This window comes from Castor canadensis, chromosome 15 (assembly GCF_047511655.1).
Source record: "Castor canadensis chromosome 15, mCasCan1.hap1v2, whole genome shotgun sequence".
Lineage (NCBI taxonomy): Eukaryota > Metazoa > Chordata > Mammalia > Rodentia > Castoridae > Castor > Castor canadensis.
In genome coordinates, this window is record NC_133400.1 from 77,276,844 (window position 1) to 77,290,495 (window position 13,652).

A 13,652-nucleotide genomic window follows, 5' to 3' on the forward strand; every position below is an offset into this window, starting at 1 on the left:
GGGAAAGTAGTAACTCTGAAAACATGTCTAGGAAGGGTTCTAACCAAAATCTCATCCAGATGCACAGAGGCATGAAGAAGGTTGTACTACAAAACATTTTCATTATCAGTGACTCAGTTGCTCATGAGTGAGCAAGGGGAACTAGAGAAAAGGTGAGATCAACATGTCTTATTTTTCCATTTTCATACATAATATATAATAGTTCTTTATATCTTTTTTCTCTGTGTTCTTCACAGTGCATAATCTCTATTAAACACTGACTCTTTCTTATATCAGTTCAAACAAACTACTTTTGAGGCTGTCCAGTAAAATTTTCACTTCAGTTCTTTTGTCTTTTAAGTTCAGAATTTTCACTTAGTTATTTTTTATAATTGATATCTCATATTGATATTCCCTATTGGATGAGATAATAGCAATATACTTTCCTTTATTTCTTTAAACATTTTTTATTTATTTGAAAATATTTGTAATAGATGATTTGATGTCTTTTTCTGCTAAGACCCACATTGAGTGCTATCACAGGCAGTTTCCATTATACACTTTCCTGTGTTTGGAACACATTTTTCCAATTTCATTTCATGCTGTATAATTTTTTATGCTTCATAATTTTAATTTTGTTGAAAACTGGACATTTTACCTGGTATGTAGAAGCAACTTCAGATATGAATTTCTCTCCTTCATCCTTTATGGAAGGGTTATGATCAATTACCTGAAGACTTAGGAGTTTTCAATTTTGGAATATGATTAATATTATTTTTTTGAATAGTGTTTTTCTTTAAGTCTCTTTTCTCTGCTTCTTGAATGCCCATTAGAAAGCTGGTCTTTTTTCATTCTATCTTTAATGTCTCTAAATTGCTATCTCACTTTTTCTCTTTACCTTAATGTGCTACATTCTTGTAGCTTCACATTTACTTGGTGATTTACTCATCTGTGTCTAATCTGTTATTTTAAAACTTTTCTACAGGCATTTATTTGCAATCACAAGTTTATTCATTTCTAGAAATTAAGTTTACTGATCCCAGTTTGATATTCTGCTTATTTTTATGTTGTCTCTTTTCTGTTTTATGATGCCAACAGTAAATGGTTCTAAAATCATAATTTCACACTGCCTTCTATCTTGTCCTTGAAATTTCAATTGCTATAGAAATTTTAATATTGATATATTGTTTGGAATTTTCATTCTCACATCATCTACTATACTATGATGTGGTTTACGATAACCTTATGTTTGGGGCTTCAAGTTTTTTTTTTAACCTCTAACAGGATTTTTTTATTTTAGGAAATATGCCAACACATTAAAGAACATAATGCTTGAATGCCTGTTTCACATTTAACAGCAGTCATAGCTGATAGCATAAATAGATGAAAATAATATATCTGCTCATTCTGACATATGTGTCAGCCTAATCAATCTATTTTTTTTTAATTTTATTATTCATATGTGCATACAAGGCTTGGGTCATTTCTCTCCCCTGACCCCACCCCCTCTCTTACCACCCACTCCGGCACTCCCTCTCCCCCCCACCCCCTCAAGACCCAGCAGAAACTATTTTGCCCTTATTTCTAATTTTGTTGTAGAGAGAGTATAAGCAATAATAGGAAGGAACAAGGGTTTTTGCTGGTTGAGATAAGGATAGCTATACAGGGCATTGACTCATTGACTTCCTGTGAGTGTGTGTTACCTTCTAGGTTAATTCTTTTTGATCTAACTTTTTCTCTAGTTCCTGGTCCCCTTTTCATATTGGCTTCAGTTGCTTTTAAGGTATCTGCTTTAGTTTCTCTGCATTAAGGGCAACAAATGCTAGCTAGTTTTTTAGGTGTCTTACCTATCCTCACCCCTCCCTTGTATGCTCTCACTTTTATCATGTGCTCAAAGTCCAATCCCATTGTTGTATTTGCCCTTGATCTAATGTCCACATATGAGGGAGAACATACGATTTTTTGTCTTTTGGGCCAGGCTAACCTCACTCAGAATGATGTTCTCCAATTCCATCCATTTACCAGCGAATGATAACATTTCGTTCTTCTTCATGGCTGCATAAAATTCCATTGTGTATAAATACCACATTTTCTTAATCCATTCATCAGTGGTGGGGCATCTTGGCTGTTTCCATAACTTGGCTATTGTGAATAGTGCTGCAATAAACATGGGTGTGCAGGTGCCTCTGGAGTAACCTGTGTCACATTCTTTTGGGTATATCCCCAAGAGTGATATTGCTGGATCAAATGGTAGATCAATGTCTAGCTGTTTAAGTAGCCTCCAAATTTTTTTCCAGAGTGGTTGTACTAGTTTACATTCCCATCAACAGTGTAAGAGGGTTCCTTTTTCCCCCCATCCTCGCCAACACCTGTTGGTGGTGGTGTTGCTGATGATGGTTATTCTAACAGGGGTGAGGTGGAATCTTAGTGTGGTTTTAATTTGCATTTCCTTTATTGCTAGAGATGGTGAGCATTTTTTCGTGTGTTTTTTGGCTATTTGAATTTCTTCTTTTGAGAAAGTTCTGTTTAGTTCACTTGCCCATTTCTTTATTGGTTCATTAGTTTTGGGACAATTTAGTTTTTTAAGTTCCTTATATATTCTGGTTATCAGTCCTTTGTCTGATGTATAGTTGGCAAATATTTTCTCCCACTCTGTGGGTGTTCTCTTCAGTTTAGAGACCATTTCTTTTGATGAACAGAAGCTTTTTAGTTTTATGAGGTTCCATTTATCTATGCTATCTATTAGTTGCTGTGCTGCTGGGGTTTCGTTGAGAAAGTTCTTATCTATACCTACTAATTCCAGAGTATTTCCTACGCTTTCCTGTATCAACTTTAGAGTTTGGGGTCTGATATTAAGATCCTTGATCCATTTTGAGTTAATTTTGGTATAGGGTGATATACATGGATCTAGTTTCAGTTTTTTGCAGACTGCTAACCAGTTTTCCCAGCAGTTTTTGTTCAAGAGGCTGCTATTTCTCCATTGTATATTTTTAGCTCCTTTGTCAAAGACAAGTTGGTTATAGTTTTGTGACTTCATATCTGGGTCCTCTATTCTGTTCCACTGGTCTTCATGTCTTTTTTTGTGCCAGTATCATGCTGTTTTTATTGCTACTGCTTTGTAATATAGTTTGAAGTCAGGTATTGTGATACCTCCTGCATTGTTCTTTTGACTGAGTATTGCCTTGGCTATTTGTGGCTTCCTGTGTTTCCATATAAATTTCACGGTAGATTTTTCGATCTCTTTAATGAATGTCATTGGAATTTTGATGGGAATTACATTAAACATGTAGATTACTTTAGGGAGTATCGACATTTTTACTATGTTGATTCTACCAATCCATGAGCATGGGAGATCTCTCCACTTTCTATAGTCTTCCTCAATCTCTTTCTTCAGAAGTGTATAGTTTTCCTTGTAGAGGTTTTTCACATCTTTTCTTAGGTTTACACCTAGATATTTGACTTTTTTTGAGGCTATTGTAAATGGAATTATTTTCATGTATTCTTTTTCAGTTTGCTCATTATTAGTGTATAGAAATGCTAACGATTTTTCTATGTTGATTTTATATCCTGCTACCTTGCTTTAGCTATTGATGATGTCTAGAGCTTCTGAGTAGAGTTTTTTCGGTCTTTTAAGGTATAGGATCATGTCATCTGCAAATAGAGATATTTTGACAGTTTCTTTACCTATTTGTATTCCTTTTATTCCTTCTTCTTGCCTAATTGCTGTGGCTAGGAATTCCAGTACTATGTTGAATAGGAGTGGAGATAGTGGGCATCCTTGTCTGGTTCCTGATTTTAGAGGGAAAGGTTTCAGGTTTTCTCCATTAAGTATAATGCTGGCTGTAGGTTTGTCATATATAGCTTTTGTAATGTTGAGGTACTTTCCTTCTATTCCTAGTTTTCTTAGAGCTTTTATCATGAAATGGTGTTGGATCTTATCAAAGGCTTTTTCTGCATCTATTGAGATGATCAAGTGGTTTTTGTCTTTGCTTCTGTTAATGTGGTTTACTACGTTTATTGATTTTTGTATGTTGAACCACCCCTGCATCCCTGGGATGAATCCTACTTTCTCGTGGTGATAGATCTTTTTGATGTGTTGTTGAATTCGGTTTGCCATTATTTTGTTGAGGATTTTTGCATCAATGTTCATTAAGGAGATTGGCCTATAGTTCTCCCTTTTGGAGGTGTCTTTGCCTGGTTTTGGGATAAGTGTAATACTGGCTTCATAAAACGTGTTTGACAGTTTTCCTTCCCTTTCTATTTCATGGAACAGTTTAAGGAGGGTTGGTATCAGTTCTTCTTTAAAGATCTGATAGAATTCAGCAGAGAATCCATCAGGTCCTGGACTTTTCTTTTTGGGGAGACTCTTGATTGCTGCTTCAATTTCATTTTGTGTTATAGATCTATTCAGGTGATAAATTTCCTCTTGGTTCAGTTTTGGATGATCATATGTATCTAGAAATCTGTCCATTTCTTTTAGATTTTCAAATTTATTTGAATATAGGTTCTCAAAGTAGTCTCTGATGATTTCCTGGACTTCCATGGTGTTTGTTGTTATCTCCCCTTTTGCATTCCTGATTCTACTAATTTGGGTTTTTTCTCTCCTCATTTTAGTCAGGTTTGCCAGGGGTCTATCGATCTTGTTTATTTTTTCAAAGAACCAACTTTTTGTTTCATTAATTCTTTGTATGTTTTTTTGGTTTCTATTTCATTGATTTCAGCTCTTATTTTTATTATTTCTCTCCTTCTATTTGTTTTGGGATTTGCTTGTTCTTGTTTTTCTAGGAGTTTGAGATGTATCATTAGGTCATTGATTTGGGATTTTTCAGTCTTTTTAATATATGCACTCATGGCTATAAACTTTCCTCTCAGGACTGCCTTAGCTGTGTCACATGTTCCAGTAGGTTGTGTTTTTGCTGAGGCTTGCTTTGTGCCCTAGGATATGATCTATTTTGGAGAAGGTTCCATGGGCTGCTGAGAAGAATGTATATTGTGTAGCAGTTGGATGAAATGTTCTGTAGACATCTACTATTTCCATTTGATCTATTGCAAATTTTAGATCTTGGATTTCTTTATTGATTTTTTGTTTGGATGACCTATCTATTGATGATAATGGGGTGTTAAAGTCTCCCACCACCACTGTGTTGGCGTTTATATATGCTTTTAGGTCTTTCAGGTATGTTTGATGAAGTTGGGTGCGTTGACATTGGGTGCATACAGGTTGATAGTTATTATTTCCTTTTGGTCTATTTCCCCTTTTATTAGTATGGAATGTCCTTCTTTATCTAGTTTGATCAATGTAGGTTTGAAGTCTACTTTGTCAGAGGTAAGTATTGCTATTCCTGGCTGTTTTTGGGGGCCATTGGCTTGGTAAATCTTCTTCCAGCCTTTCATCCTTAGCCTATACTTATTTCTGTCTGTGAGATGGGTCTCCTGTAAGCAGTAAATCGTTGGATCTTCCTTTTTAATCCATTTCGTCAAGCGGTGCCTTTTGATGGGTGAATTAAGTCCGTTAACATTAAGCGTTAGTACTGATAGGTATGTGGTGATTCCTGTCATTTAGTTGTCTTAGTTGTTTGAAGGTTTGATTGTGTGTACCTAAGTTGAGGTTACTCTCTACATTCTTACTTTTTCTTTCCCTGTTGTTTGGTGCTGCCTGTCTTTTCATGGTTAAGTTGGGTTTCACTTTCTGTGTGCAGAATCCCTTGAACAATCTTTTGTAGTTGTGGCTTTGTGGTCACATATTGTTTTAGTTTTTGCTTATCATGGAAGACTTTTATTGCTCCGTCTATTTTGAATGATAGTTTTGCTGGGTAGAGTATCCTGGGGTTGAAGTTATTTTCATTCAGTGCCCGGAAGTTCTCACCCCAAGCTCTTCTTGCTTTTAATGTTTCTGTTGAGAAGTCTGCTGTGATTTTGATGGGTTTACCTTTGTATGTTATTTGTTTTTTCTCTCTTACAGCCTTCAATATTCTTTCCTTAGTTTCTGAACTTGTTTTTTTAATGATGATATGTTGTGGAGTAGTTCTATTTTGATCTGGTCTGTTTGGTGTCCTGGAGGCCTCTTGCAACTGTATGGGAATATCTTTCTCTAGATTTGGGAAATTTTCTGTTATTATTTTGTTAAATGTATTACTCATTCCCTTCACTTGCACCTCTTCTCCTTCTTCGATGCCCATGATTCTCAAGTTTGGTCTTTTGATGGAGTCAGTGAGTTCTTGCATTTTCTTTTCACAGGTCTTGAGTTGTTTAATTAATAGTTCTTCGGTTTTTCCTATAATTACCATTTCATGTTCAAGTTCTGAGATTCTGTCTTGTGTTTGTTCTATTCTGCTGGATTGGCCTTCCATTTTGTTTTGCAGTTCTGTTTCGTTCTTTTTCTGAGGTTTTCCATATCCTGGCTGTTTTCCTCTTTTATGTTGTTTATTTATTTATTTTTTTTCATTTTTCTTTTATTATTCATATGTGCATACAAGGCTTGGTTCATTTCTCCCCCCTGCCTTATGTTGTGTATTTTTGTCCTGAGTTCATTTATCTGTTTATTCATCGTGTTCTCTTTCACTTTGGTGTTTATACAGTGCTTCTATGGTTTCCTTTATTTCTTCTTTTGTTTTTCAAATTCTCTATTTTTGTTGTCTTGGAATTTCTTGAGTGTCTCCTGTACATTTTGGTTGACCCTATCCAGTATCATCTGTATAAAATTCTCATTGAGTACCTGTAGTATGTCTTCTTTTAAATTATTCTTGTGGGCTTCATTGGGTCCTTTGGCATAGTTTATCTTCATTTTGTTGGAGTCTGGATCTGAGTACCTATTTTCTTCATTCTCCTCTGGTTCCTGTGGGGAAACTGGTTTCCCTGTTTTTTCTGTCTTCCCATCATTATCTTTGGTGTTGTTACTGTCCCTGTACTGTGTGCAATTAAGTATTTTCTAGCTTGTAATAATAACAATGGTAATATTTAGAATGGAAGGGTGAGCTGAGATGGAAAGCAAGAAGTTAAAGAAATGTGAAAAACAATTACACCGACTGGAGGGAGAAAACAGAACAAGGTGTCAGACAAGAAGATTTCAAAGGTATAAACAGGGAGCTTTAGTGTACTAATTGACAGTAAGCTGAACAGACATTAGAGAGTCAGAGAGAGGATTGAAAATCAAAAATAAAAAAAAACATAAGAATAAAAATAAAAAATAAGTAAATTAAAGAAAAATCTATATATAAAAATGTATTAAAATAAAATGAAAAAATAGAAAATTTTAAAAAACCAAAAAACCAAAAAACCTCCAAGTTCAAATGCAGTGAAGTCACAGTCTCCAATCCTGGAGATGGTGCCTCAGATGTTGTTCTGTAGTTTTCTCATCAAAGGGGACGCATAAAGAAGAACAAAACTATACACACACGCACAAAAATAACCCCATCAAGTGTCCCAAGTTCAAATGCAGTACAGTTTCAGTAAGTTTTTCAGCTTGCAGGTGTAATTTGGTTGTTCTCTCATGAAAGGTAGGGAGACAAAGGAAAAAAAAAAGTCTGGAGACAGTTCTGAGAGTGGTATCTGCAACTGTGGCTTGCCTGCCTGCTGTTGTCAGCCTGCTGTTGCTGGAGGCGTTATTTATGCAGATCTCTGGGGTGAGTTTAGCACTCACCTGGACCCGCAGGCTTTGTTGCTCAGATTTCTCCTGTGCTTGAGCCTCTGCTACAAGCTTTCCCCTTTCCAAGCACTGGGAAAGGTGACATTGCACTCGTGTTCTCAGGCCTGCATGTTTATTTACAGTTCATGTGGGAGGTGGGTCTTCCCTCCTCTCCTGTGCAGTTCTCCTCCCACCACCACTTTCACAATCTTTCCTGCTCCTGGTAACTGGGCGGTGCTGCTGCTCCTGCCAGCCGCCATGTTTGTTTACAGCTCACGTGGGAAGTGGGTCTTCACTCCTCTCCTGTGGAGTTTTCCTCCCTCCGCCACTCTCACCAGCTTTCCCACTCCTGGTTCTGGACGTGTGCCCCCGCTCCCGCCAGAGGCTCTCTGGCCCGCCTGGCTTGTTTATTTACAGTCCCGGGAAGGATTCCCTTCCCCTAATCTTTGGCGCTCAGTGTGCCCCACCCTCTTTCTTGCATGTCTTATTTGTTCTTATTGCTTATTACTCAGTTTCTCTTTTTTCCTGGGGTGGAGGTCAGTCTGTCCAGGGGGCTATGCTGCTCTGGCCCAGGCTTGTCTGTGGGAGTACCGTGGTACTGTGAAGCTCACCTGGTCCGTGTCTTCCCAAGCCGTCTGGGTGCCAGCAACTGGCAGCCCGGGGGCCCTCCTTGTTTCTCCGTTTAACGTGGAGTGGAGATTCTCTGCGCCAGCAGGAGGTGTGGAGGGGTCAAAGTTATGCCTTTTCTGAGTGATTATGCCTGCAAAGTGTGTCTCTGGCATCTCTCCAAGATTTCACTATAGGAGGCTCGCTTTCTGCTTCCTCCCTCTAGCTGCCATCTTGGAATTCCCTGGGCTTCAAGTTTTAAAAATAATTATTTCCAAGATTTTTTGGTCAGGCAACAGATTTTTTTAAAGACTTCTTGATTTAGAGCAATTTTTCCAGTCATGAAAAAGATGACAGCTTATGCAAAGGGTTAAGATCCAGCTCTCATTTGGGATTAAGAAAAAAAAAAAACAGCCCTGGATTCTATGTTCTGTCTCAAAGACACCAAATCCTTCAGGCTCTGAAAACTGAGCTTTGGCCTCTTCTCTATGTTGCAATGCCCTACCTTTGGTTATGGGACTGAAAGGTTTTCTTTTTCTCTTTAAATTTCCTTTAAGAGTATTTCATGATTGCTTTCAGAACATTTTTTTATGTTTGTAGTGAATAGGAATCACATTCTATATTACTTCATTAGTTTTTCTGATTTCTAGTTTTCAATATATTTGATATTTAAATTTTTCTTAATGTTTTATTCCACAAATTCTAAAAATAATGAAATCCTTATTGGTCATTTTTCTTCAAATAATGTTCTTTATTTAGTATAAATTTTAATGCTAGTAGCCTATTGTCCAAGAGTAAATCAATGTATTTTTTAAAAACACATTGATTTTGGCACAGATACCCTCTTTTCTTGTGTTCACAAAAAGTCAATGTGTATGTGTCCTAGTGTATTAATTAAAAAATAAATATTAAAGTATTTTTTAGTTGCTAAAAGAGAAAACTTTTCCATAAACGTAGTTTCTTCTTGCATGAGAATATATGGATTTTCCTTGTCATTTTTAAGTTTTGTCTTGATAATTTATCTTTAAACAGTTTTACAATAGATATGTTTCAAAAGTTTTATCATTATAAGATTTACCTCTAGTTAGAGCCAGTAGTCCTGTGTAGTAAATATTGATAGCCAATATGTGGACAAAGAGAATGATTTGAATCCAAGTTTTTATGAAAGGATTTTAACTTTAGATAAGCCACTTAATGTCAATCTCTAAACGAGAATAATGATAATCACTTCCATATGAAGTACAGTATGTTTACATCTTACGAGGTCATCAAGTTAGAGCCACCCATTTATTAATTTAGAGGCACATATTGGACAACTGTTTGACACTGAGGTGGATATTGAAATTCTCCAAGGAATTTATAATATAGCAATTCAAACTTACAAAACCATATGGTGCTATAATTGAGGATATTCGTGTGTTGGTATCTGAGGAAAATCAAAGTAATATTTTACTGATATGTTAACCTACATTTAATACATTTTTTGACAATTTATTGTTATTTGACTGGTGTTTTTAATTACTATACACTTAATATGCAATTTTTTTGCTAGTAGATTATATCAATGTCCATGTTTTAAACAAACCTTATGTCAAATGATTTTTTTCCTTTCTTTCTTTTATTTTATCATTTTTACATTTACTTACAGGTGTATACATTGTTTGGACCACCTCCCCCCCCAAGCTGCCCCACCTTCCCCACCTTCCACCTCCTGCTTCTAAGCAGAACCTGTTCCACCTTCTTGTTCTCCAATTTTGTTGAAGAGAAAACATGAGATAATAAGAAAGACATAGCATTTTTGCTAACATGAGAAAAAAGAAAGCTATACAGAGAGATTCCTATCATTGCTTCCATACACTTGTGTATTGAAACCCACATTGGTTCATCTCTACCAGACCTCTTTATTACCTCTTGGTCTCCTTCCCATAGTGGCCTCTGCCAGTTTGATTACTTTATTAACTCCTCTACAGTGGGCACATCAACCACATTAAAGTTTTAGGTTTCCTTCCCTTTCCCTATTCCTCTCATGCATGTTCTCCCCTTAGTGTGTGACCCATATCCAATAATATTACTGCATTTGTTTTAGGTCTAAAGTCCGCATATGAGGGAGAACATGTGATTTTTGGCCTTCTGAGCCTGGTTAACATCGCTTAAGATAATGTTCTCCAGTTCCATCCATTTACTTGCGAATGACAAAATTTCATTCTTCTTTGTGGCTGAGTAAAATTCCATTGTGTATAAATACCACATTTTCTTAATCTGTTTTTCAGTAGTGGGGCATTTGGCTATTTCCATAGCTTGGCTTTTGTGAATATTGCTGTAATAAACATGGGTGTGCAGGTGCCTTTGTAATAACTTGAGTTGCATTCCTTCGGGTATATCCCTAGGAATGGGATTGCTGGATCATGCAGCAGATCTATGTTTAGTTTTTCAATAAGCTTCCATATTGTTTTCCAAAGTGGTTGTATTAGCTTACATTCCCACCAGCAGTGTATGAAGTTTCCTTTTCCTGCATCCTTACCAACATTTGTTATTGTTGGTGTTCTTGATGCTAGCCATTCCAATAGGAGTGAGGTGGAATCTTAGTGAGGTTTTGATTTGCATTTCCTTTATGGCTAGGGATGGTGAGCATTTTTTCATTTTTTTTTTGGCCATTTGGACTTCTTCCTTTGAAAAAGTTCTGTTTACTTCAGTTGCCCACTTCTTTATTGTTTCATTAATTTTGGGTGAGTTTAGTTTTTGAGCTTCCTGTGTGTTCTGGTTATGAGTCCTTTGTCTGATGTATAGCTAGCAAATATTTTCTCCCACACTATGGGTGGTCTCTTCAGTTTATAGACCATTTCTTTTGTTGTGAAGAATATTTTAATTTCATGTAGTCCATTTGTCCATCTTTTCTCTTAGTTGCTGGGCTGCTGGAGTTCTACTGAGTAAGTTCTTGTCTATACTATTGTTTCCAGGGTATTCTCTGCTCTTTTGGGTACTAACTTCAAAGTCTTTAATTCATTTTGACTTGATACTAGTAAGGGTGACATGCATGCATCTAGTTTCAGTTTTCTGCAGGTACATAACAACTTTTCCCAGCACCATTTCTTGAAGAGGCTGTCTTTTCTTCATCTTATGTTTTTGGCACCTTTATCAAAAAGAAGGTGGTTGTAGGTGTGTGGATTCATATCCAGGTCATCTATTCTATTCCACTGGTCTTCGTATATTTTTTGTGCCAGTACCATGCTGATTTTATTGCTGTGGCTCTGTAGTATAGTTTGAAATCAGGTATTATGACACCTCCAGCATTGCTCTTTTTGCTCAATATTGCCTTGACTATTCATGGTCTTTTGTGTTTCCAAATGAACTTTAGGGTTGATTTTTAAATCTCTGTGAAAATTGTCATTGTGATTTTGATGGGAATTGCATTGAACATGTAGATTGTTCTTGATAGTAAAGCCATTGTTACTATGTTGATTTTGCCAATCCATGAGCATGGGAGATATTTCCACCTTCTGTAATCTTTGATTTCTTTCTTCAATGGTTTGTAGTTTTTCTTGTAGATGTCATTTACATCATTTGTTAAGGTTAGTCTTAGGTATTTGACTTTTTTGAAGCTATTGTAAATGGAATTGTTTCCCTATATTCTTCCTCAATTTGTTTATCATTGGTGTGTAGAAAGGCTACTAATTTTTGTAAGTTGGCTTTGTATCCTGTTACATTGTTGAAACTGTTTACGGTGTCTAGGATTTTTTGGGTGGAGGTTTTTGGCTCTTTGAAGTATAGGATCATGTCATCTGCAAATAGAGATACTTTGGCTATTTCTTCACCTATTTGTATTCCTTTTATTTACTCTTCCTGCCTTATTGCTCTGGCTAGGAATTCCAAGACTATGTTTAATAAGAGTAGAGAAAGTGGGCACCCTTGTCTCATTCCTGACTTTAGGAGAAACGGTTTCAGTTTTTTCCTGTTAAGTATGGCATTGGTTATAGGTTTGTCATATATAGCCTATATTATGTTAAGGTACATTCCTTCTATTCCTGGTTTCATCACGGGTTTTATCATAAAATGTTGCTGAATCTTATGAAAGGTTTATTTCTGCATCTATTCAGATAATCAAGTGGTTTTTGTGTTTGATTCTAATAATGGGCTGTATTACATTCATTGATTTGCCTATGTTGAACCATCCTTGGATCCCTGGGATGAAGCCAACGTGGTCCTGGTAAATGATCTTTCTGATATGTTGTTGGATTCAGTTTGTCATTATTTTATTGAGGATTTTCGCATTGATGTTCATTAAGAAGAATGGCCTGTAGTTCTCCTTTTTGGATGTGTCCGTCCTTGTCCAGTTTTAGGATGAGTATAAAACTGCCTTCATAGAATGAGTTAGGCAGTGTTCCTACCTTTTCTATTTCATGGAAAAGATTAAGGAGTGTTGGTATTAGGTATTCTTTGAAGGTCTGACAGAATTCAGCTGGGAATCTGTCAGGTCCTCAACATTTTTTGTGGGGAAGACTCTTCATTGATGCTTCAATTTTATTACATGTTATAGATCTGTTTAGGTGGTTCATATTCTCTTGGTTCAGTTTGGATAGTCATAAGTATCTTGAAATTTGTCCATTTCTTCAAGATTTTCCAATTTATTGGAATATAGGTTCTCAAAGTAGTCTCTGATAATACCCTGGATTTCCTTAGTGTTTGTTATTATCTTTCTTTTTTCAGTTCTGATTTTACTAATTTGGGTCTTTTCCTTCCTAATTTTAGTCAGATTTCCCAGGTGTCTGTCAATCTTGTTTATTTTTTCAAAGAACCAGCTCTTTGTTTTGTTGATTCTTTGTATTTTCTTTTTTTTTGGCCTCTATGGATAACCTTTCAAAATGCCTAACATCCTAGCTAGACATTTTTTAAAGTAAAAATATAGGCCAGACATTCAACTGAAAAGAAACAGTTCCTTTAGGAGTTTCCTTATAAAACTCAATTCTTCTTAGTAGCCTTATAAACAACTTTGGCAATATATAACAAATTAATATGACCAGAAGAGATAGACTTATTTGAAGGAAAGGCAACATTTGTGATAATAAAAGGGAAGCTTAATTAGAAAGATCATGCATCCCAACCTTTTTTCATAGCTGAATGCATCTTTCACTTGATTGCTCTTTTGTTTGAGACAAAAGGATCAGGGCAAGTTTTGCAGACTAAAGAAAATCTCAACAGTGCTGACAGTGTAATATTATATGGCTGGTATTTTCAAATGTCCAGAAAATAGCAATAATTTTTATTCTTTCTTCTTTGCCCCATCATTTCAACCTATCTTATGTTTAAAAGGTTTAGAGAAGTTCAATGCATGTATCAGGGATTGATAGCAACTCATCTGAGACTGTAACCTTGGTGATCTCATTGACAGCAAAGTTCAGTTGGTGTCAGAATTATCACATGTGCTAGAATTACTGGGCCTTGTATC

The 13,652-nt window shown here is 36.1% G+C and overlaps 1 protein-coding gene across 1 annotated transcript in view; it reads right to left on the bottom strand.

Moving 5' to 3' along the window:
* The window catches only part of Malrd1 (MAM and LDL receptor class A domain containing 1), a 598,455-nt gene that overhangs the window by 174,982 nt on the left and 409,821 nt on the right, over positions 1 to 13,652 (bottom strand). The window lies entirely within an intron of this gene.